This window comes from Cetorhinus maximus, unplaced genomic scaffold (assembly GCF_964194155.1).
Source record: "Cetorhinus maximus unplaced genomic scaffold, sCetMax3.hap1.1 HAP1_SCAFFOLD_1059, whole genome shotgun sequence".
Classification (NCBI taxonomy): Eukaryota; Metazoa; Chordata; class Chondrichthyes; order Lamniformes; family Cetorhinidae; genus Cetorhinus; species Cetorhinus maximus.
Genome location: NW_027597001.1, coordinates 44,705 through 70,398, shown reverse-complemented (window position 1 = coordinate 70,398; position 25,694 = coordinate 44,705).

The following is a 25,694-nucleotide window of genomic DNA, read 5'->3' as shown; positions in this document are numbered from 1 at the left end:
TCTGTACAGTTACACAGTGAATAATCCTTACCCTGCTGAATAAACAGTGACTCTGTACAGTCACACAGTGAATAATCCTTACCCTGCTGAATAAACACTGACTCTGTACAGTCACACAGAGTAATCCTTCCCCTGCTGAATAAACAGTGACTCTGTACAGTCACACAGAGTAATCCTTACCCTGCTGAATAAACACTGACTCTGTACAGTCACACAGAGTAATCCTTACCCTGCTGAATAAACAGTGACTCTATATGTTACACAGTGACTAATCCTTATCCTGCTGAATAAACAGTGACTCTGTACAGTCACACAGTGACTAATCCTTACCCTGAATAAACAGTGACTCTGTACAGTTACACAGTGACTAATCCTTACCCTGCTGAATAAACAGAGACTCTGTACAGTTACACAGTGAATAATCCTTATCCTGCTGAATAAACACTGACTCTGTACAGTTACACAGTGAATAATCCTTATCCTGCTGAATAAACACTGACTCTGTACAGTTACATAGTGGATAATCCTTACCCTCCTGAACAAACAGTGACTCTGTACAGTTACATAGTGGATAATCCTTACCCTGCTGAACAAACAGTGACTCTGTACAGTTATACAGCACGAGATATAATTTTAGGACAGGAGATATGAGTGAAACACAGAGGCTCTGGGGGCAGTGATTAGAAACTGGCTATTCTAGCCGTGTTTATTGAAACTGAAAAAGCAACTGAGTTCTTCGCAAGGCTGCAGTGAGAAGACTGCTTTTGCGTCTCAGTCCCTCTCTTCAAACTGAAGCAAAGTCGATCTTCCCCCTGTCTTCCCCCCGTCATGTTGAAATCTTCTGGTGGGGCCTGTTTATGCTGCAGGAGAAGTTTCTTGGCTTGCAAGTGGCGAATCCCAGATGGTGTGGCTCCTTTAAATAGATGTATTCTTGCTCGTTGCCATGTGATGGGTGAGGAGAAGGAATCAGGTTGGGAGTGAGTCATTGTAATGCTGGGAATTGAGCCTAGAGCCTGCTGCATCAGGACTCAATCCCATCAGCAGCCATTGCTTCCAGTGGGTGTTTAGTGTGCCAGTCAGGGTGTGTCGCTAAAAAGTCACGCCAACTCACAGAGGTAGAATGATTGGATCAGATTTGACCACTAAAGTTGTGTTGAGTTGACCACCTATAAACTAAATGTTGTGCCACAGGTTGGCAAGACCTTAAAAAAAAAACCAAACCAAACACTGGGGTTTATTTCTAGAGGGATAGAATTGAAAAGTAGGGAGGTTATGCTGAACCTGTATCGAACCTGGGTTAGACCACACTTAGAGTACAGTGTGCAGTTCCGGTTGCCATGTTATAAATAGGTTATAGAGGCACCGGGGAGGGTGCAGAGGAGATTTACAAGGATGATCCCAGAAATGTGTGGGTTTACATATCGGGAAAGGATTAACAGGCTTGGTCTCTTCTCTCTGGAAAAAAGAAGGTTCAGGGGGTGACCTAATCGAGGTCTTTAAAATTCTGAAAAGTGTTGATCGAGTGGAAACAGAGAGAATGTTTCCTCTTGTGGGGAAGAGCAGAACGAGAGACCGGCAATATAAGACAGTCCCCGGGAAATCCAATCGGGAATTCAGAAGAAACTTCTTCACCCAAAGAGTGGGTGAGAATGTGGAACTCACTACCACAGGGAGTGGTTGAAGCGAATGGTATAGATACATTTAAGGGGAAACTAGACAAGGAGATGAGGAAGAAGGGAATCGAGGGTTTCAGTGGCAGATTTAGATGAGGAAAGATGGGAGGAGGCTCAAGTGGAGCATGAATGCCAGCATGGACTGGTTGGGCCGAATGGCCTGTTTCTGTGCCGTATATTATGTGCAAATCTTATGAATCAGGACGGGGAAGTTGTCGAGGAAACCAGCAGGATTTTCCTGTTTCTGTAGGGCGTTGTTGATCAAGGCCAACACTGGGTCAAGGGAGCAGGTTGAAACCATTTAAGTGGCCCCTTGTGAGGGTTGGTACATAGAGCGAGAGGGAGCTTGGGACGAGAAGGAGAACTAGGGAGGGCAGTGTTGAGACAGTGCTTTCCAAATTCACGTAGGTGGAGACAGGCCGTTTCCAGGCAGAGAGCCACGCGCGAGGATCCTTAAACATCTTCCCAAACCAGGGCCTGTTTGCAAGTTCAGAGAGACGCTGTGAACCAGAGCACCTAGAATAATTAAATTAGCAGCACTGTGTGCTAAATGAAAGATACGCACTTATACTCATTTAATCATGAAGTGCTAATTGGTTATCACTCAAGGGGACTGATTTCATATTGCAAGTGGCATGTGAGCACTCAGGCAACACAAGATCTAGTTTGTCAATCACTTTCCCTCACGTAACACTGACTGTGTGTGTGTAACAGGACTGAGTGTCCCAGCACTGACTGTGTGTGTATAACAGGACTGAGTGTCCCAGCACTGACTGTGTGTGTATAACAGGACTGAGTGTCCCAGCACTGACTGTGTGTGTAACAGGACTGCGTGTCCCAGCACTGACTGTGTGTGTATAACAGGACTGAGTGTCCCAGCACTGACTGTGTGTGTGTAACAGGACTGCGTGTCCCAGCACTGACTGTGTGTGTGTAACAGGACTGAGTGACCCAGCACTGACTGTGTGTGTGTAACAGGACTGAGTGTCCCAGCACTGACTATGTGTGTGTAACAGGACTGAGTGTCCCAGCACTGACTGTGTGTGTATAACAGGACTGAGTGTCCCAGCACTGACTGTGTGTGTATAACAGGACTGAGTGTCCCAGCACTGACTGTGTGTGTGTAACAGGACTGCGTGTCGCAGCACTGACTGTGTGTGTAACAGGACTGCGTGTCCCAGCACTGACTGTGTGTGTATAACAGGACTGCGTGTCCCAGCACTGACTGTGTGTGTGTAACAGGACTGCGTGTCCCAGCACTGACTGTGTGTGTAACAGGACTGCGTGTCCCAGCACTGACTGTGTGTGTAACAGGACTGAGTGTCCCAGCACTGACTGTGTGTGTAACAGGACTGCGTGTCCCAGCACTGACTGTGTGTGTATAACAGGACTGAGTGTCCCAGCACTAACTGTGTGTGTATAACAGGACTGAGTGTCCCAGCACTGACTGTGTGTGTGTAACAGGACTGCGTGTCCCAGCACTGACTGTGTGTGTAACAGGACTGCGTGTCCCAGCACTGACTGTGTGTGTATAACAGGACTGCGTGTCCCAGCACTGACTGTGTGTGTATAACAGGACTGCGTGTCCCAGCACTGACTGTGTGTGTAACAGGACTGCGTGTCCCAGCACTGACTGTGTGTGTATAACAGGACTGAGTGTCCCAGCACTAACTGTGTGTGTAACAGGACTGCGTGTCCCAGCACTGACTGTGTGTGTAACAGGACTGAGTGTCCCAGCACTGACTGTGTGTGTAACAGGACTGCGTGTCCCAGCACTGACTGTGTGTGTGTAACAGAACTGCGTGTCCCAGCACTGACTGTGTGTGTAACAGGACTGCGTGTCCCAGCACTGACTGTGTGTGTGTAACAGGACTGAGTGTCCCAGCACTGACTGTGTGTGTAACAGGACTGCGTGTCCCAGCACTGACTGTGTGTGTATAACAGGACTGAGTGTCCCAGCACTGACTGTGTGTGTGTAACAGGACTGCGTGTCCCAGCACTGACTGTGTGTGTAACAGGACTGAGTGTCCCAGCACTGACTGTGTGTGTAACAGGACTGCGTGTCCCAGCACTGACTGTGTGTGTAACAGGACTGCGTGTCCCAGCACTGACTGTGTGTGTAACAGGACTGCGTGTCCCAGCACTGACTGTGTGTGTAACAGGACTGCGTGTCCCAGCACTGACTGTGTGTGTATAACAGGACTGAGTGTCCCAGCACTGACTGTGTGTGTAACAGGACTGCGTGTCCCAGCACTGACTGTGTGTGTAACAGGACTGCGTGTCCCAGCACTGACTGTGTGTGTATAACAGGACTGAGTGTCCCAGCACTGACTGTGTATGTAACAGGACTGAGTGTCCCAGCACTGACTGTGTATGTAACAGGACTGAGTGTCACAGCACTGACTGTGTGTGTGTAACAGGACTGAGTGTCCCAGCACTAACTGTGTGTGTGTAGCAGGACTGAGTGTCCCAGCACTGACTGTGTGTGTATAACAGGACTGAGTGTCCCAGCACTGTCTGTGTGTGTATAACAGGACTGAGTGTCCCAGCACTGACTGTGTGTGTATAACAGGACTGAGTATCCCAGCACTGACTGTGTGTGTAACAGGACTGAGTGTCCCAGCACTGACTGTGTGTGTATAACAGGACTGAGTATCCCAGCACTGACTGTGTGTGTAACAGGACTGAGTGTCCCAGCACTGACTGTGTGTGTGTAACAGGACTGAGTGTCCCAGCACTGACTGTGTGTGTGTAACAGGACTGAGTGTCCCAGCACTGACTGTGTGTGTAACAGGACTGAGTGTCCCAGCACTGACTGTGTGTGTATAACAGGACTGAGTGTCCCAGCGCTAACTGTGTGTGTATAACAGGACTGAGTGTCCCAGCACTGACTGTGTGTGTGTAACAGGACTGAGTGTCCCAGCACTAACTGTGTGTGTATAACAGGACTGAGTGTCCCAGCACTGACTGTGTGTGTATAACAGGACTGAGTGTCCCAGCACTAACTGTGTGTGTATAACAGGACTGAGTGTCCCAGCACTGACTGTGTGTGTGTAACAGGACTGAGTGTCCCAGCACTGACTGTGTGTGTAACAGGACTGAGTGTCCCAGCACTAACTGTGTGTGTAACAGGACTGAGTGTCCCAGCACTGACTGTGTGTGTGTAACAGGACTGAGTGTCCCAGCACTGACTGTGTGTGTAACAGGACTGAGTGTCCAAGCACTAACTGTGTGTGTAACAGGACTGAGTGTCCCAGCACTGACTGTGTATGTAACAGGACTGAGTGTCCCAGCACTGACTGTGTGTGTGCAACAGGACTGAGTGTCCCAGCACTGACTGTGTATGTAACAGGACTGAGTGTCCCAGCACTGACTGTGTGTGTGTAACAGGACTGAGTGTCCCAGCACTGACTGTGTGTGTAACAGGACTGAGTGTCCGAGCACTGACTGTGTGTGTATAACAGGACTGAGTGTCCCAGCACTGACTGTGTGTGTATAACAGGACTGAGTATCCCAGCACTGACTGTGTGTGTATAACAGGACTGAGTGTCTCAGCACTGACTGTGTGTGTAACAGGACTGAGTGTCCCAGCACTGACTGTGTGTGTAACAGGACTGAGTGGACCAGCACTGACTGTGTGTGTGTAACAGGACTGCGTGTCCCAGCACTGACTATGTGTGTATAACAGGACTGAGTGTCCCATCACTGACTGTGTGTGTGTAACAGGACTGAGTGTCCCAGCACTGACTGTGTGTGTAACAGGACTGAGTATCCCAGCACTGACTGTGTGTGTATAACAGGACTGCGTGTCCCAGCACTGACTGTGTGTGTATAACAGGACTGAGTGTCTCCGCACTGACTGTGTGTGTATAACAGGACTGCGTGACCCAGCACTGACTGTGTGTGTGTAACAGGACTGAGTGTCCCAGCACTGACTGTGTGTGTGTAACAGGACTGAGTGTCCCAGCACTGACTGTGTGTGTAACAGGACTGAGTGTCCCAGCACTGACTGTGTGTGTATAACAGGACTGAGTGTCCCAGCACTGACTGTGTGTGTGTAACAGGACTGAGTGTCCCAGCACTAACTGTGTGTGTATAACAGGACTGAGTGTCCCAGCACTGACTGTGTGTGTATAACAGGACTGAGTGTCCCAGCACTAACTGTGTGTGTATAACAGGACTGAGTGTCCCAGCACTGACTGTGTGTGTGTAACAGGACTGAGTGTCCCAGCACTGACTGTGTGTGTAACAGGACTGAGTGTCCCAGCACTAACTGTGTGTGTAACAGGACTGAGTGTCCCAGCACTGACTGTGTGTGTGTAACAGGACTGGGTGTCCCAGCACTGACTGTGTGTGTAACAGGACTGAGTGTCCCAGCACTAACTGTGTGTGTAACAGGACTGAGTGTCCCAGCACTGACTGTGTATGTAACAGGACTGAGTGTCCCAGCACTGACTGTGTGTGTGCAACAGGACTGAGTGTCCCAGCACTGACTGTGTATGTAACAGGACTGAGTGTCCCAGCACTGACTGTGTATGTAACAGGACTGAGTGTCCCAGCACTGACTGTGTGTGTATAACAGGACTGAGTGTCCCAGCACTGACTGTGTGTGTGTAACAGGACTGAGTGTCCCAGCACTGACTGTGTGTGTATAACAGGACTGAGTGTCCCAGCACTGACTGTGTGTGTATAACAGGACTGAGTATCCCAGCACTGACTGTGTGTGTATAACAGGACTAAGTGTCTCAGCACTGACTGTGTGTGTAACAGGACTGAGTGTCCCAGCACTGACTGTGTGTGTAACAGGACTGAGTGGACCAGCACTGACTGTGTGTGTGTAACAGGACTGCGTGTCCCAGCACTGACTATGTGTGTATAACAGGACTGAGTGTCCCATCACTGACTGTGTGTGTGTAACAGGACTGAGTGTCCCAGCACTGACTGTGTGTGTATAACAGGACTGAGTGTCCCAGCACTGACTGTGTGTGTGTAACAGGACTGAGTGTCTCAGCACTGACTGTGTGTGTATAACAGGACTGAGTGTCCCAGCACTGACTGTGTGTGTATAACAGGACTGAGTGTCCCAGCACTGACTGTGTGTGTAACAGGACTGAGTGTCCCAGCACTGACTGTGTGTGTGTAACAGGACTGAGTGTCCCAGCACTGAATGTGTGTGTATAAAAGGACTGAGTGTCCCAGCACTGACTGTGTGTGTATAACAGGACTGAGTGTCCCAGCACTAACTGTGTGTGTATAACAGGACTGAGTGTCCCAGCACTGACTGTGTATGTAACAGGACTGAGTGTCCCAGCACTGACTGTGTGTGTGCAACAGGACTGAGTGTCCCAGCACTGACTGTGTATGTAACAGGACTGAGTGTCCCAGCACTGACTGTGTATGTAACAGGACTGAGTGTCACAGCACTGACTGTGTGTGTGTAACAGGACTGAGTGTCCCAGCACTGACTGTGTGTGTAACAGGACTGAGTGTCCCAGCACTGACTGTGTGTGTGTAACAGGACTGAGTGTCCCAGCACTGACTGTGTGTGTATAACAGGACTGAGTGTCCCAGCACTGACTGTGTATGTAACAGGACTGAGTGTCACAGCACTGACTGTGTGTGTGTAACAGGACTGAGTGTCCCAGCACTGACTGTGTGTGTAACAGGACTGAGTGTCCCAGCACTGACTGTGTGTGTGTAACAGGACTGCGTGTCCCAGCACTGACTGTGTGTGTATGTAACAGGACTGAGTGTCCCAGCACTGACTGTGTATGTAACAGGACTGAGTGTCACAGCACTGACTGTGTGTGTGTAACAGGACTGAGTGTCCCAGCACTGACTGTGTGTGTAACAGGACTGAGTGTCCCAGCACTGACTGTGTGTGTGTAACAGGACTGAGTGTCCCAGCACTGACTGTGTGTGTATAACAGGACTGAGTGTCCCAGCACTGACTGTGTGTGTGTAACAGGACTGAGTGTCCCAGCACTGACTGTGTGTGTGTAACAGGACTGAGTGTCCCAGCACTGACTGTGTGTGTAACAGGACTGAGTGTCCCAGCACTGACTGTGTGTGTGTAACAGGACTGAGTGTCCCAGCACTGACTGTGTGTGTGTAACAGGACTGAGTGTCCCAGCACTGACTGTGTGTGTAACAGGACTGAGTGTCCCAGCACTGACTGTGTGTGTATAACAGGACTGAGTGTCCCAGCACTAACTGTGTGTGTATAACAGGACTGAGTGTCCCAGCACTGACTGTGTGTGTGTAACAGGACTGAGTGTCCCAGCACTAACTGTGTGTGTATAACAGGACTGAGTGTCCCAGCACTGACTGTGTGTGTATAACAGGACTGAGTGTCCCAGCACTAACTGTGTGTGTATAACAGGACTGAGTGTCCCAGCACTGACTGTGTGTGTGTAACAGGACTGAGTGTCCCAGCACTGACTGTGTGTGTAACAGGACTGAGTGTCCCAGCACTAACTGTGTGTGTAACAGGACTGAGTGTCCCAGCACTGACTGTGTGTGTGTAACAGGACTGAGTGTCCCAGCACTGACTGTGTGTGTAACAGGACTGAGTGTCCCAGCACTAACTGTGTGTGTAACAGGACTGAGTGTCCCAGCACTGACTGTGTATGTAACAGGACTGAGTGTCCCAGCACTGACTGTGTGTGTGCAACAGGACTGAGTGTCCCAGCACTGACTGTGTATGTAACAGGACTGAGTGTCCCAGCACTGACTGTGTATGTAACAGGACTGAGTGTCCCAGCACTGACTATGTGTGTATAACAGGACTGAGTGTCCCAGCACTGACTGTGTGTGTGTAACAGGACTGAGTGTCCCAGCACTGACTGTGTGTGTATAACAGGACTGAGTGTCCCAGCACTGACTGTGTGTGTATAACAGGACTGAGTATCCCAGCACTGACTGTGTGTGTATAACAGGACTGAGTGTCTCAGCACTGACTGTGTGTGTAACAGGACTGAGTGTCCCAGCACTGACTGTGTGTGTAACAGGACTGAGTGTCCCAGCACTGACTGTGTGTGTGTAACAGGACTGCGTGTCCCAGCACTGACTATGTGTGTATAACAGGACTGAGTGTCCCATCACTGACTGTGTGTGTGTAACAGGACTGAGTGTCCCAGCACTGACTGTGTGTGTATAACAGGACTGAGTGTCCCAGCACTGACTGTGTGTGTATAACAGGACTGAGTGTCCCAGCACTGACTGTGTGTGTGTAACAGGACTGAATGTCCCAGCACTGACTGTGTGTGTATAACAGGACTGAGTGTCCCAGCACTGACTGTGTGTGTGTAACAGGACTGAGTGTCCCAGCACTGACTGTGTGTGTGTAACAGGACTGAGTGTCCCAGCACTGACTGTGTGTGTATAACAGGACTGCGTGTCCCAGCACTGACTGTGTGTGTGTAACAGGACTGAGTGTCCCAGCACTGACTGTGTGTGTATAACAGGACTGCGTGTCCCAGCACTGACTGTGTGTGTGTAGCAGGACTGCGTGTCCCAGCACTGACTGTGTGTGTATAACAGGACTGCGTGTCCCAGCACTGACTGTGTGTGTGTAGCAGGACTGCGTGTCCCAGCACTGACTGTGTGTGTATAACAGGACTGAGTGTCCCAGCACTGACTGTGTGTGTGTATGTGTGTGTGTGTTCGTGCATGTGCTTGTGTGTGTGTATATATAACAGGACTGTCGGCCATCTGTGCTCTCTCTGTGTAAAACACAATATTTTAATAATTCATTATGAGGGATACCATCTGCTGTCATCTTTGCTGTGAGATCTGGAGTTGAGTTGATGCCAGAGAGACCTGAAGGCAAATGGGCACTTATTACGCATGTGGCTTCTCAAACTTAATTTTGAATGACAGGATCCCAAGGGCCATTAAGGAGCTGTGGAGCATCAAGGAATCTGGGTTTAATCAAGCCAGAGCAATTGCTTCTGCTACTTCGCTGTTCCATGGCCTGTGTTCAAGGTTGTCTCAGTTCAGGCACATTGGGTCAATGAAATAAATCTACATTCTCATTTAATTCCAAGCTGCAATCTTACAGAGGCTATAGGTCTGTTTGATGGGAAGCTAAAGGGAATACAATGAAGTGGAATTCATAACAAAAACAAATATACCTGGAAAAACTCAGCAGGTCTGACAGCATCTGCAGAGAGGAACACAGTTAACGTTTCGAGTCCGAATGACCCTTCATCAGAACTAAGTAAAAATAGAAAAGGGGTGAAATATAAGCTGGTTTAAGGGGGTTGGGACAGGTAGAGCTGGATAGAGGGTCAGTGATAGGTGGAGAAAACCAAAAGATGTCACAGACAAAAGGCCAAAGAGGTGTTGAACGTGGTGATATTATCTAAGGAATGTGCTAATTAAGGGTAGAAAGCAGGACAAGCAAGGTACAGATAGCCCTAGTGGGGGTGGGGGGAAGGGATCAAGAAAGCCTAAAAGGTAAAGATAAAACAATGGATGGAAATACATTTAAAAATAATGGAAATAGGTGGGAAAAGAAAAATCTATATAAATTATTGGAAAAAAAGGGGGGGGATCGGAAAGGGGGTGGGGATGGAGGAGAGAGTTCATGATCTAAAATTGTTGAACTCAATGTTCAGTCCGGAAGGCTGTAAAGTGCCTAGTCGGAAGATGAGGTGCTGTTCCTCCAGTTTGCGTTGAGCTTCACTGGAACAATGCAGCAGGCCAAGGACAGACATGTGGGCATGAGAGCAGGGTGGGGTGTTGAAATGGCAAGCGACAGGGAGGTCTGGGTCATGCTTGCGGACAGACCGAAGGTGTTCTGCAAAGCGGTCACCCAGTCTGCGTCTGGTCTCTCCAATGTAAAGGAAACTGCATTGGGAGCAGCGAATGCAGTAGACTAAATTGAGGGAAGTGCAAGTGAAATGCTGCTTCACCTGAAAGGAGTGTTTGGGCCCTTGGACGGTGAGGAGAGGGGAAGTAAAGGGGCAGGTGTTGCACCTTCTACGGTTGCATGGGAAGGTGCCGTGGGAGGGGTTTGAAGTGTAGGGGGTGATGGAGGAGTGGGCCAGGGTGTCCCGGAGGGAACGATCCCTGCGGAATGCCGCCGGGGTGGGGTGAAGAGAAGACGTGTTTGGTGGTAGCATTTTCCTGGAGTTGGCGGAAATGGCGGAGGATGATCCTTTGAATGCGGAGGCTGGTGGGGTGATAAGTGAGGACAAGGGGGACCCTATCATGTTTCTGTGAGGGAGAGGAAGGTGTGAGGGCAGATGCACAGGAGATGGGCCGGACACGGTTGAGGGCCCTGTCAACCACCGTGGGTGGAAAACCTCGGTTAAGGAAGAAGGAGGACATGTCAGAGGAACTGTTTTTGAAGGTAGCATCATCAGAACAGATGCGACGGAGGCGAAGGAACTGAGAGAATGGGATGGAGTCCGTACAGGAAGCGGGGTGTGAGGAGCTGTAGTCGAGGTAGCTGTGGGAGTCGGTAGGCTTGTAATGGATATTGGTGGACAGTCTATCATCAGAAATTGAGACAGAGAGGTCAAGGAAGGGAAGGGAAGTGTCAGAGATGGACAATGTGAAAATGATGGAGGGGTGGAGATTGGAAGCAAAATTAATAAATTTTTCCAGGTCCAGACGAGAGCATGAAGCAGCACCGAAGTAATCATCGATGTACCGGAGAAAGAGTTGTGGGAGGGGGCCGGAGTAGGACTGGAACAAGGAATGTTCCACATACCCCATAAAGAGACAGGCATAACCATGCGGGTACCCATAGCCACACATTTTATTTGGAGGAAGTGAGAGGAGTTTAAGGAGAAATTGTTCAGTGTGAGAGCAAGTTCAGCCAGACAGAGGAGAGTAGTGGTGGATGGGGATTGTTCGGGCCTCTGTTCGAGGAAGAAGCTAAGGGCCCTCAGACCATCCCGGTGGCATGGGGATGGAGGTGTAGAGGGATTGGACGTCATGGTGAAGAGGAAGCGGTTGGGGCCAGGGAACTGGAAATTGTTGATATGATGTAGGGTGTCAGAGGAATCACGGATGTAGGTGGGAAGGGACTGGACAAGGGGAGAGAGAAGGGAGTCAAGATAGCAAGAAATGAGTTCCGTGGGGCAGGAACAGGCTGACACGATCGGTCTGCCGGGACAGTCCTGTTTTTGGGTTTTGGGGAGGAGGTAGAAGCGGGCCGTCCGAGGTTGGGAGACTATCAGGTTGGAAGCTGTAGAAAGAAGATCTCCAGAGGAGATGAGGTCAGTAACAGTCCTGGAAACAATGGCTTGATGATCAGTGGTAGGGTCATGGTCCAGGGGGAGGTAGGAGGAAGTGTCTGCAAGTTGACACACAACCTCTGCGAGGTAGAGGTCAGTGCTCCAGACAACAACAGCACCACCCTTGTGCTCATGCTTCAGCGAAGGCTTTGATTGAACTACGCCTGGGATATTGTGAGCAGTTCTGGATACCACATTTAGGAAGGAAATATTGGAGTGATATGGGAATGCAGTCCACGTATAACAGAACAATATCTGGACTTCAAGAGTTAAACTACGAGGGGAGATTGTACAAACTAAGGTTGTATTCCTTGGAACTTAGAAAGTTAAGGAGTGATTTGTTCAAAGTTTTCAAGATATTAAGGGGGACAGAAAACTATTCCCATTGGCTGGGGAGTCTAGGACTGTGGGTATAGTCTAAAAGGTCTAGCCAAACATTTCAGCCGTGAAATTAGGAAACATTTCTTCACACAGGCGATGCCAGAAGTTTGGCATCCTCTTCCACAAACAGCAATTGACCCCAGATCAACTGTTAATTTCACTCTGAGATTATAGATTTTTGTTAACCAAAGGTATTAAGGGATAAGGAGCAAGAATGGGTAGAGTGTGTATATGGGGATAGGGTCGCAATTAGCCATGATCTCATTGAATGGTGAAACAGGCTTGAGGAACCAGCCTCCTCCTGTACCTATAAAACTGTATAACTAACAGAGTAAAGCTCCCTCTACACTGTCCCCATCAAACACTCCCAGGACAGGTACAGCACGGGGTTAGATACAGAGTAAAGCTCCCTCTACACCGTCCCCATCAAACACTCCCAGGACAGGAACAGCATGGGGTTAGATACAGAGTAAAGCTCCCTCTACACTGTCCCCATCAAACACTCCCAGTGCTAGCATAGCAGGGGTTGAGAGTGCCGCACTGTCGGAGGTGCACCCTTTCACCTCAGAAGTAAAATGAAGGTCCTGTCTGCCTTCTCAATTGGACAGAAATGATCCCAGGGTTATTTTAAAGAAGAGCTCCCAGTATCCTGGCCAATATTTATCTCCCAGCCAAGATCCTTATAACTGATGACCCGATCACTACCACTGATGTTTGTGGGAGCTTGCTGTGCAGAAAGTGACTGCCTAGTTTCCTGCATTCCCACAAGGATTGATTGGCACTTTGCGAGGGTCCCAATCAGGCCATGCCAGCTGCTGTAAAAATGCAAGCCCACCGGAAGGAACCAACACTTGCTGGGGAGATTTATACCACTTCACCGGCCTGTCTGTACCTGTGACATGCCTGCTCTTCAGGTGTGAATCAGGACAGTAAACATTCTCAGGCTATTTGACCTTGGCGGCCATCACAACTGAGCCACTTACTGTCCACACTGGAGAGCTGTAAGTTCACACATTGTGATGGAAGTTACTTAATAACAATCCAGGGCTGGGACCCTGACTAATTGTCCCACCCCTTGGCCTGAGGGGCACTGAGACCCAGTGGCTCAACCCAGACCAAGGCCTGAACCTCAGGTCTTCAACTGACTTCCCCAAACTCCAGTTGAATGGATTCTGGAAAGATTCCAGCACTTTGAGGGGCAAGGGGCAGGGTAACAAAGTGGTAATGTCACTGGTCCAGTAATCTCGAAGCCTGGACTAATGCCCTGGAGACATGGGTCAGAATTTTATGCCCTCCCCGGGCAGGGTTGGCAGGAGGTAGGGTGTAAAATTGGGCACCTTGTTGACAGCCCTGTGCCTGTTGCCTTCTCGCCTCCACTGGGATTTTACCCCGGGCGGGGCAGGCATTGGACAGCCCACTTAAGGGCCTCCTCCCACTGTCGATGGGCGAGCTGCCCAGGCCATGAGGCGAGGCCGTGAAGATGAACTAGGGATCCCTTCTTTCAAAACGCTCCTTTCAAGTGAAGCAGCTTTTCACTTGCACTTCCCTCAATTTAGTCTATTGCATTCGCTGCTCCCAATGCGGTTTCCTCTACATTGGGGAGACCAAACGCAGACTGGGTGACCGCTTTGCAGAACACCTTCGGTCTGTCCGCAAACATTACCCAGACCTCCCTGTCGCTTGCCATTTTAACACCCCACCCTGCTCTCATGCCCACATGTCCGTCCTTGGCCTGCTGCAATGTTCCAGTGAAGCTCAACGCAAACTGGAGGAACAGCACCTCATCTTCCGACTAGGCACTTTACAGCCTTCCGGACTGAATATTGTGTTCAACAATTTTAGATCATGAACTCTCTCCTCCATCCCCATCCCCTTTCCGACCCCCCTTTTTTCCAATAATTTATATAGATTTTTCTTTTCCCACCTATTTCCATTATTTTTAAATGTATTTCCATCCATTGTTTTATCTCTACCTTTTAGCCTTTTTCGATCCCTTCCCCCCACCCCACCCCCACTAGAGCTATCTGTACCTTGCTCGTCCTGCTTTCTACCCTTAATTAGCACATTCCTTAGATAATATCACCACGTTCAACACCTCTTTGTCCTTTTGTCTGTGACACCTTTTGGTTATCTTCACCTATCACTGGCCCTCTATCCAGCTCTACCTGTCCCACCCCCCCTTAAACCAGCTTATATTTCACCTCTCTTCTATTTTTCCTTAGTTCTGTTGAAGAGTCATACGGACTAGAAACGTTAACTGTGTTCCTCTCCGCAGATGCTGCCAGACCTGCTGAGTTTTTCCAGGTATTTTTATTTTTGTGTGGGGGTCCCTGCTGTTGGGCCCAACAGAGGCCCACCCAAGGTAGTTCCCCACCCCACCCTCCAGCCTGCTGACAAACCTGGCCCCCAGCCCAGAGGCTGCCTGGTTCCTGTTACTCGGGGGGGCTTGCCTGCAGTCCCAGGAGTGGCCACCATCCTCGGTGGCGCTGCTGGGACTAGAGGCCTGCTGGCTCTCGCAAATTAATGAGCCGACTGCGGTTAAATGGCCAAGTGCAGGTGGGCCCACCTCCCAGCAACAGTTCATACCCCACCCTAGCAGCTGGTGGGGATTTAAATTAAATTAATTGTTAAATCTGGAATAAAAGGCTCATCTATTTTTTAATGATCATGTAATAAAAACCCGTCTGGTTGGCTAATGCCCCTTTAGGGAAGGAAATCTGCCGTCCTTACCCGGTCTGGCCTACACGTGACTCCAGACCCACAGCAAAGTGGTTGACTCTTTAACTGCCCCCTGAAATGGCCGAGCAAGCCACTCAGTTCAAGGGCAATTAGGGATGGGCAACAAATACTGGTCTTGCCAGCGACACGGAACACCTGAGAATGAATTTTTAAAAATGACCTTCCACTAACCCTGTGACTTAGAAGATTTCCCTCATCTAGAGATACACAAAGCAGGTGCTTACATCTGTTTTCTGTTGCCTATTCCTCCTGTTACAAAGCACTAGCCTGAAGCCATAGCTTGAGGGGCACCGCTTCACATCAGGCCTGGCAGACCAGGAGAACCTCCCACTCTTACCCCCCTCCCCCCAACCCCCCTGCCATGGGCACATTGGAAGGATTTGTGGGTTGTTAAATCAACCTGTTTGGCTACATTTCGAACACACCTTCTGTGGCCATCAGTCCACATCTACAAGATGCACTGCAGGAACTCACCAAGCCTTCTTGGACAGCACCTTCCAAACCTACGACCACTACCATCCAGAAGGACAAGGGCAGCAGACACATGGGAACACCTCCACCTGGATGTTCCCCTCAAAGCCACTCACCATCCTGACTTGGAAATATATCTCTGTTCCTTCACTGTCGCTGGGTCAAAATCCTGGAACTCCCTCCCTAACAGCACTGTGGGTGTACCTACACCACATGGACTGCAGCGGTTCAAGAAGGCAGCTCACCCCCACCTTCTCAAGGGCAATTAGGGATGGGCAATAAACGCTTGCCTAGTCAGCGATGCCCACATCCCGTGAATGAATAAAAAATTCCTGGCATTGGACTTGAACCTGGAGTTTGTGGTTGAGAGGTAGGGGCACATCCAACTGCGCCAGAAGGCCTCCTTTGCCTCCATGCACACCCACCCCCCACATGCTCCTGACATTATTTGTCGACATGTCAATCATCAATGCTCCCTCCCCTTGGCCAATTGGTTCCTGGTTTCTCCATTCTGTCTTCCTTGTCAGTCAAACAGCTTCAATTCCCAATCTCCCATATTAATATAACTAAGTTTTTAAAGAAAATGATAAGCATGAGTTATTTTAATGCCCTGTCGATTTACTCCCCAGGTTTTTGCTCAAAGTTACGCCCAGTGTATCTTTAATTCCTGTTGTAGAACCAACAGAACCGTCAAGAGCCAAACAATTCCTCTTTAATTGTGGGGTCAAAGTTGAGGCCAAGGTCAAAGGTCAGTAATGAGTGGGCAGCTTGCCTGATGCTATATGATTTAAGTGGAAGCGAGCATGGTATTTAAGGAGCATCTGGATTTGTTTTCCAGATCCTCGTGTTTCCATGGAGACGCCTGTGCTGTATTATCTGGGACTTGAGAACTCAGAGTGTTTGAGAACAGGAGGCCTGGCCCCTCACTGCATCATACTCTGCTGTAGCAGCACAGCCCACACACACACACATGCAGACACAAACCCACACGCACACACACACACACACACACAGACGCACACAGACACAAACCCACACACACACTCAAAGCCGCACACACACAGATGCAAACCACCCCCCCACACACACACACAAACTCACACACACACACACGCACAGACGTAAGCCCACACACACACAAACCCACATGCACGCGCACACACACACAAACTCACACACACACACGCACAGACATAAGCCCACGCACACACAAACCCACACACACAAACCCACACATACACACAAACCCACATACACGCACACACACACACAAACTCACACAAACACAAAGCCACACACACACACACACACACAAATTCACACACACACACGCACAGACGTAAGCCCACACACACACAAACCCACACACACGCACACAAACCCACACACACACACACACACACAAACTCACACACACACACAAACCCACACACACACACACACAAACCCACACACACACACATAAACCCACACACACACACACACACACACCCACACAAACCCACACCCACACACAAACCCACACAAACACAAATCCACACAAACACACACACACACGCAGACATAAACCCCCACACACAAACACACATATGCACCCTCTCTGTGTATAAAATACGAATTCCTCTAAATAATACACAGTCACTCTGTCCACAACAAGCAGTTTTTCTCTGGAAAACATGCATCCTCTCCATAAACAACACTCACCTTTTATATATAAAACACACACCCTCTGTATATAACACACACCCTCTGTATATAACACACACCCTCTGTATATAACACACACCCTCTGCACATGATTCCTGTACAAACCTTTTGTGTATTGTAGTTTCTTGTGTAAACCCCTCGCCATGTGTTAATGCCACACTCCTCAAGTAACTGCCCCCTCTCAGGTACGCTAGTTAGGCTACAGCTGGAGCACTCTGTGCAGTTCTGGTCGCCACCCTATAGGAAGGATGTGATTGCACTGGAGAGGGTGCAGAGGAGATTCACCAGGATGTTGCCTGGGATGAAGCGTTTCAGCTATGAAGAGAGACTGGATAGGCTGGGGTTGTTTTCCTTAGAGCAGAGGAGGCTGATAGAGGTGTACAAAATTATGGGGGACATAGATAGGGTGGATAGGAAGAAACTTTTCCCCTTAGCAGAGGTGACAATAACCAGGGGGCATAGATTTAAGGTTTAGAGGGGATTTGAGGGCATTTGTTTTCACCCAGAGGGTAGGCGGGGTATCTGGAACTCACTGCCTGAGGGGGTGGTAGAGGTGGGAACCCTCACAACATTTAAGAAGTATTTAGACGAGCATGTAAAACGCCATAGCACACAGGACTACGGACCAAGTGCTGGAAAATGGGATTGGAGCAGATAGGGGCTTGATGGCTGGCATGGACATGATGGGATGAAGGGCCTGTTTCTGTGCTGCATAACTCTATGATGTACACTCCTCATATTTCTCCTGTGCTGTGTTACGCTCATAAGGCATATAAGGAAGGGGTGCAGGTCCCCACAGCACAGCAAACAATGGCTTCCCAAACAGTGCCAACACTGGCTGCAGCCATCGCTCTCTCGTTCTCCTTTACTCGCTGATCAAAGGGGGCAGCTGTGGGTGTCTCTGTAACCTGCCTGTGGCCTGGGGTGGATTTGAGTTGTTACCCCTGCCTCTCCCTGTCAAGCTAGGCTCTTCGGGAAAGAGGCGAGATCCTTCCTTCCCCCACCAATCCCCTCGTCTTTCTGAGGGAAGATTCTGTAAATCGACAGGGTGGGGCGGTTGCTAAATGAGCAAAGGGCATCATTCAGGGTCAAAGGTAACAGTCTGGGATTGGTCAAAAGAGGACAGCCTGTCTTTGTTCATTGTGAAATTGGTTGCTCTTCTGCCTGCACTCCATCTCCCCGCCCGCTCCCCATATCTGTTGATTCCCTGCAAGGGCAAAACTCTGCCTCAGTCTTAAATATATTCGATGATGGGGCATTCAGAACCCTCTGGGGTGGAGAATTTCCAAAGATTCACAACCCTTTGAGTGAAGGAAGTTCTCCTCCTTTCAGTCCGAAACGTTTAGCTCCATGTCCCGAGACTGTGCCCCCCACCCTCGGTTTTAGATTTCCCGCACGTTGGCCAGACGCGTACCTGGGTGTCCGATCACGGGGGTCACGTGATGTCCGATTGTGAGCTATTCGAACACGCGGGGCATCGCCTGTGCGACGTCCGATCAGGTGGCATTTGCCCACCTTCTGCAAAGCAACATCAGGTTCGCCTTGGCCGACCGTCTCTGTACGACCCAGGGATGAATAAAGTATTCCGCTCTTCTCATTTCACCTCAGCACGATATCATACCCTTGCTCCATCAACACCGTCCAGTGACCCAATGCTGAAAAATGAGGTGGCGGAGAGAACAGGGTGTGTCTGGCCTGAGATTCCTCTTCCCCCATCCCTCAGCCTCAGCCTCCCATAGGGTTGCCAACTGTGATTAAATGTGTTCCTGGAAGTTCCATCACATGACTTGCCCCCACGTTCCAGCCATTAGTCGGCAACACGTCCATCCTTGTGACGTACGGCCTTCCTACGCCAACTGGAAAGCAAAAAGACTCACCGCCCAATTGGATGGTACTTGACTGTCAGCCAAACAGCCTTTCCTCCCACCCCCCCAATTTTCAATATTTTTATATCTGGTAAAGAGAAATGTTCGAAGAAAACGAAAAGAAAGTCAATCTTTTTTTAACATCCCGATGATTTTTCTCCAGGGTGACCCACAGCCAGTGTCCTGGAGATCGATCTTCAATTCCTGGAGACTCCAGGCCAATCCTGGAGGGTTGGCAACCCTAACCTCTCCCCCCACCGACACTCCTGTGGACCTGTATCCCCAGCCGACAGCCGGCACCCTCAGGTGGGAGTACGCCGCGTTAAAGAGAAGGAATTGACAGGGGTCACGTACCTTTGAGTCTCGCCTCCCTCCCCATGAGAGGATGTGTGACCTTTAACCCTGGAGTGAGGTGCTGACCACAAGTGGCCGAACAGCCCATAGACAGGGGGTGGGGGGTGGGGGTGGGGAGGGGGAGGCAAGAGCCGGACACGGTCTCTTATTTTTCTGCTGTACTCCTTCTGAACAAAAAAAATTGTTTTTCTTTTCCCCCTGAAACAATTCCCGAGATCTCTTTCTCTAAGCAGCGCCATGGCAACGGGCGCGTTATGCTCAGAGTCAGGCACCACAGCCTTGTCCCTTCACTGAGATGAGGAAATTCTGTTCCGCCTTTTCCAGTTCAAAAGGAAGCATTAGTTATTCTCCCGTGATCCCGCCTCGCACATCTCTCCACCTCCCACCCTCCCTCCTCCAACAACCACTGTTGTCACCCTCCAGTGACCAAAGTAAGTTGGCCCTAGTCAAGTAAAGCCGGGCTGTAGCGTGCAGATGCTATTCTACCATGAAAGCCATCACAGCCAGCCAACCCTGAGCCCCGGCCGATTTTATCCCATTCCCTAGGCCGGAGGCTGTTGAAGCCAGCCTCAGCTTCCCAACCATCCACTGGGATCTGCTAGACTTCGCACAGGCCTGGGGCCTAAGGCTGTCAGCTGTGGCTGAGTGGGCGTGCTCTACCAGCAGGGCCATAGGTTCAAGACCCACTCCAGAGACCTGAGCACAAAATCCAGGCTGGCGCTCCCAGTGCAGTGCTGAGGCAGTGCTGCGGTGTCAGAGCTACTGCCTTTTGGATGAAATGCTAAACCCAGCACCTGTCTGCCCTCTCAGGTGGATGTAACAGATCTTGCGGGCACTATTTTGAAGATCAGGGGAGCTACGCCCGTTATCCTGGCAATTTTCCCTCAAACAGCATTAACAGAACAGACAATCTGATGGTTACCACATTGCTGTTTGTGGGAGCTTGCTGTGCGCAAATTGGCCGCCACATTTCCCTACATTACAGCTTCAAAAGTACTTCGTCGGCTGTAAAGTGCTTTGAGGTGTCCTGAGGCTGTGAAAGGTGCTATATAAATGCAAGTTCTTTCTTTCCCGGCTCTGTGTGACACATGGCGACAGGAAGGAGAGAGGCTCAAAGCAGGAATGTAAACCAGTTTTCTTGCTTCCAACTGACCTTTTGGCATTCCAGTGACAATTTGCATCCACACCCAGTGCCCTAAATGGAGAAATACCCCCAAAGCCTTTCAGAGACACGAGTGTCGATGGAGCCAGCTTTACCCTCGACATTAAATGAGTTTATGAAATATAAAGGCAGGTTCAGAAGGTCAGGACAGGAGGAGGCCATGTGGCCTCTTGAGCCTGCTCGAATTTAGTTAGTTCCTGCAAGACTAGAATCCAAACTCCATCTAAAACCCTTGACTCTTCAGATTTTACTCCCCTTCATTTGACCCCCCTACCCCCGTCCCCCACCCCCACCCCTCCCCAGCCTCTACAGCTTTTTTCGGGGGAGGGAGTTCCAGATTTCCATTCCCTATGTGTGAAGAAGTGCTTCCTGACATCACTCCAAAAGCCTTGGCTCTAATGTTAAGATTATGCGCCTTGTTCTAGATTACTAGCAGTTTCTCCCTATCTACCTTATCTCTTGTGGTACAGTGGGTAGTGTCCCTACCTTGGGGCCCATAGCTCTAGGTCCAGGTTGAAGTCTTACTCCAGGACTTGATGGTCAAGGAAGGTGTGCTCATAATACAGCCAAACAGGTTTGAGTATTGACCTGCAAATCCTTCCAACGTGTGCCAATGGTAGGTGGTAAGATTGGGAGAAATTCCTGGTCAGCCATGTGGTTGAAAGAACCTTGGCACCTCTACCATTGCTATTGATAGCTCCAGACTACAACATGCATGTAAAAGTGCAGGTTGCCACAGCAACCTGGACTCCCTGAGTGATCTCCACCATCTTGCCAAATCCTTAAATCACCTTGCGATCAGATCTAGGGCTGACAGCCCTCCAGGATTGGCCTGGGGTCTCCAGGACACTGGCTGTGGGCAACCCTGGGGAAAAATCATCGGGACATTCAAAAAGATTCTTTTTTGTCATTTTCTTTGAACGTTTCTCTTTACCCAGATATAAAAGTATTGAAAATGGGGGGAACAAAAGGCTGTTTGGCTGACAGTCAATCATCATCCAATTGGGTAATGAGTCATTTTGCTTTCCGATTGGCGTAGGAAGGCCGTATGTCACAAGGATGGACGTGTTGGCCGACTAATGGCTGGAGCGTGGGGGGCGAGTCATGTGATGGAACCTCCAGGAATACATTTAAGCACAGTTGGCAACCCTAATTCGATCACCCCTTAATCTTCTCTGCTGAAGGGGATACAAACCTCATCTGTTCAACCTGTCCTCGTAGTTTAACCCTTTTAGCTCGGTAACTTTCCAGTTCCATGAAGAAAAGTGAGAGGAAAGCTTAAAAAAAAAGAGACTCGGATCTGTTTAATTTCGTTTGTACTCACTTCATGATAAAACTTTTAATATCTTTGAACACTCCATAAACACTATTTTGACCGTGACACAGTGACATAGGTGACAATGTTGACCAGCCACAGTCAAGACTGGGCCTTGGGCTTTCCAGGTTGGAGTGAGAAAAGGACACAAAACCTAAGACCGCTGGAAACCAGAGGCCTTCCTACTTATGGACACTTGGGTTGTCAACTCCTCCAGGATGGTCCTGGATGCTCCAGGGATGGATAATTAATATCCGGGATAATACAAATGAGCAAATGCTCAGGAAAAAATTCACAGGAGCGCCAAGATTGATTTTTTTTTTTTTACATTTTCATCTGTACAATTTCATAGTTATCAAAATAGTGGAGATATGGTGGGGATCGGGGGAAAGGTCATTCCATTGAGAGTCAAGAACCATCCAACCTTCGAAGAGTCTTTTCCCTTTCCGATTGGCCGTTGCAAAAGTGGGCCGCCTGGCGGATGGACCAATGGCGGAAGTGAGAGAGGATGGGTGGGTGGGTGGGTGGGTGGTTGTTTGATGAAACTTCCAGGTCTGGCCCCACCCCCAACCAGAGTTGGCAACTCGAGTGACCGCTCAGGGTGTGACACGCGGCTTTAAGCCCAATTTGGAAGCCAGAGCGCAGCGTAGGTCAGAGGTCAAGCCAAGTGCGACCCCCCATAACCCCCTACCTTGTGCTGCCCATCCCCTTTTAGGGCCTACATCTAGTCGAATACATCAACGGGCTTCGTGGGATGTGCAATCCTTGTCTGTGTAGCCGCGCAGATGGGGTACCCCACCGTCCAGCCACTACAGAGCCCACGTGTGTGTGTGTGTGTGTGTGTGTGTGTGTGTCCTTCCCCCCACCCACAGTGTCACTGATGACCTCAGTTGCTGAGTCGATAACAAATCCACTCCAAAAGCAAGGGGAAAAACTGAGCTCAAACCTCATGCCCCACCGTCCACTACCCCGCCCCTCACACCCCTTGTGTCTTTTCTCAGAGGCCTGGTCGAACTCAAATAGGCCCCATGATGCGTCTCGACGCTGTCGATTGTGCCCCCTTTAAAAAGCCAGGTGGGCCCCGCAACCTCCGCCACCGAATCAGGGCCAAGTGCATAACGTAACTGGTGGGGGGGTGGGGGGGTGCAGCGGGGAATCACTGTCACAGGATTAAAATCGATTAAATTCACCTACCCCCGTTCCATGCTGGAGAAGACATCTCGTTATTATTTTTTTTACAATTTTTGATTGGGAGGGTGGGGGGGGCGCGCGGGGGCTACTGAGATGGAAAACAAAACCCGTTCACGCACTCAAGAGCAGCCACAACAAAATTTACACTTGTATTTACATCAGTGGGTTCACACACCCACCATCGCCTCTGCCAGTCTGTCTCACTCAGAGCCCGTTGGGTTATGGGCAGAATATGGAGATCAAGGGAAGGCGATTCATGGGCAATATTCCTTTTTTTTCAAAACCATGTCCACCCCCACCCTAACCCAACCCCATTCGTCACCCAGACCTGACGAGCTCCAAAACCGGAAAAAAAACAAAATTGTAAATCGTCGAATTATTACAGCACAGGAAGAGGCCATTCAGCCCATCCTGGCTGTGTGCTGGCTCTTTGAAAAAGCTACTTCATTAGCCCCACGTTCCACCCCCCCCACCCTTTGCCCATAGCCCTGCCGGCTTTTTCTGTTAAAGTATTTATCCAACTCCTTTACCTCAGCGATTTGACTCTGCCTCTGCCACCCTCTCGGGCAGTGTAGCATCTCACTGCGTGGGAAATAAATTCAAATTTTTACACACAGCTGGAGCCGTGCGTCAGGTAAACTGTCCACCAGTTTTCAAAATTCCATGACAGCCCTCTCCGCATCAGATTACTGGCAGCATAATTTTTACATTACTGAATTAGACACTCATACTGGTTACGTATACGTATTTAACATTTAATACCACCAACCATTCAGCTTAGGGGGAGGTGAAGGGGAGAGGGGAGCCAGAATACACAGTCCAGAGCTAACGCCACCAAGGTTTGGGACTGCAGGGGTCTCATACTCCCACCATTCCTGCCCCCAATTCATATTCCCACCCATTCCGTTACGCTCCCACCTTTAAGGTGGGACATCCAGAGACTTCGCTCTCCGTCCCAGAATATGGAAGCAAAGATGTGCCAAGGCCGGCGATGGATCTTTGGCGCAGCCGGAGGAATTGCCCATTCCACTCGCCCTTCTCGTTCCCCACCGCAGCCACCATCGGCACCAAGCGGGTCTGGGCGTGTGGCCAGAGGTCGGGGGGCAGCCCTACCCCTCACTGCAGCCGGCTTCGCAAGGCTTCAACAGTCAAACGCTGTAAAAAGTGGCACTTGGGGTAGCCAGCTTCACCTCAGCGGATTGGGAGCGTTTTAGGAACCAGCAAAGGGCCACCAAAAAGGTGGTTAAAAAGGGAAAAAAATATATGTAGAATGTGAGGGCAAGCTAACCAGTAATATAAAACCAGATTGTAAGAGCTTTTACAAGTCTATAAAAAAGGGAGGAGAGTAGCTAAAGTGAACATTAGTCCCTTAGAAGCAGAGACAGAAGAAATTATCATGGGGAAATTGACAGAGAAGCTGAACAAATATTTCGTGCCTGTTTTCATGTAGAAGACACAAGTTATGGAGCAGAAATAGAGGTTAACCTCGGGGCCAATAGGAGTGAGGAAGTTTAGGTAATTATATCAGTCGAGGAAAAGTACTAGAGAAGCTCAAGGGACTGAGACCCAACAAATCCCCAGGACAAAAACTGAAAATGCTGGAAAAGCTCAGCAGGTCTAAAAGCATCTGTGAAGAGAAAGACAGAGTTAACGTTTCAAGTCCGTATGACTCTTCTTCCTGAAGAATACAGGCTCAAAACATTAACTCTGTCTCTCTCTCCACAGATGCTGTTGGGGCTGCTGAGTTTTTCCAGTGTTTTCTGTTTTTGTTTCAGTTTTCCCAGCATCCGCAGTATTTTGCTCTTATTTTAAATCCCCAGGACATTATGGCTTCCACCCGAGGGTTCTGAAAGTGATAGCTGCAGAGATAGTGAATGTGCTGTCTGTGATTTTCCAAAATTGCCTAGATCCTGGAACCGTCCCAGCAGATTGGAAGTTAGTAAATGTAACACTGCTGTTCAAGAAAGGAGGGAGAGAGAAAACAAGAAACTATAATTTCGTTCACCTGACACCAGTCGTTGGAAAAGTGCTGGAATCTATTATTAAGGAAGTCTTAACAATGCACTTAGAAAAGCAGAGAACGATTAGAACAAGTCAACGTGGTTTTATGGAAGGGAATTTGATAACAAATTTATTAGAGTTTTTTGAGGATATAAGTAGTAGGGCAGATAAAGGGGAACCTGTAGATGTAGTATACTTGGATTTCCAAAAGGCATTTGATGTGGTGTCACACCCAAAGGTTAATAAACAAGATAAGGGCTCATGGAGTTGGGGGGAGGGGTGCTGTGATATATTAGTATGGGTAGAGGATTGGTTAAAGGGCAGGAAACTGAGAGTGGGCATGAATAGGGCATTTTCAAGTTGGCAGGCTGTGACGAATGGAGTGCCACAAGGATCAGTGCTGGGGGCCTCAGCTATTTACAAACTGGTAATTAGCAATAGTCCATGAAGGGCAATAGGCATCCCTCCCTGTTAGAGAGAGGCAATCGGTTATATAGCTTGAGGGGCACCACTCCACATCAAGTCTGGGGCAAGGCAAGGAGGCAGGCCTCCATAAACTAGCACAGCGTCGAACCTGTACTGTTG